Genomic DNA, 529 nt, shown 5'->3' with positions numbered 1-529 from the left:
TAATGGCTCAGTGTACAAAGGCCCTCAATCCCAGTATTGGGGGAAAAAAAAGTATGACCCTTTTGGGAAAAAATCTGGCTGGCTGTTTCTAAAAAAATAAAATATAACCTCATAAAAAATTTTATCTAAGAGAAAGGAAACATATATCCTCTCAAAGACATATATACAGATACTCATGATAGTATTAACAGTATAAATCTGGAAATAATCCAAATATTTATCAATTGATGAATGGAATACTATTCAACAATAAAATGGAATGAAGTACTGACATATGCTACAATTTAGACAACAATCAAAAACATTATGCTAAGTGAAGAAGCCTGTCACAGAAGACTACATATTATGAGTCTACTTATGTGAAATGTTCAGATATGCACAGACAGAAAGTAGAACAGTGACTGTGTAGGATGGGAGTAGGGGTTAACTATAAAGGGAAGTGAGGAATCTTTTTAGTTTGATGGGAATACTTTAAAACTGGATTTTAAAATTTTGTTCTAAATTTATTAAAATTTATATAGAATTGTAT

At 30.2% G+C, this 529-nt stretch overlaps 1 protein-coding gene across 1 annotated transcript in view; it reads right to left on the bottom strand.

Annotated features, from left to right (window-relative positions):
- Positions 1–529, bottom strand: part of Tmem9b (TMEM9 domain family member B) — a 14,498-nt gene that overhangs the window by 7,511 nt on the left and 6,458 nt on the right. The gene's annotated exons all lie outside the window — the stretch shown is intronic.

This window comes from Fukomys damarensis, unplaced genomic scaffold, assembly GCF_012274545.1.
Source record: "Fukomys damarensis isolate Sample0158 unplaced genomic scaffold, DMR_v1.0_HiC HiC_scaffold_16, whole genome shotgun sequence".
NCBI classification, from domain to species: Eukaryota; Metazoa; Chordata; class Mammalia; order Rodentia; family Bathyergidae; genus Fukomys; species Fukomys damarensis.
This window is presented reverse-complemented; position numbering and strand designations above follow the sequence as displayed.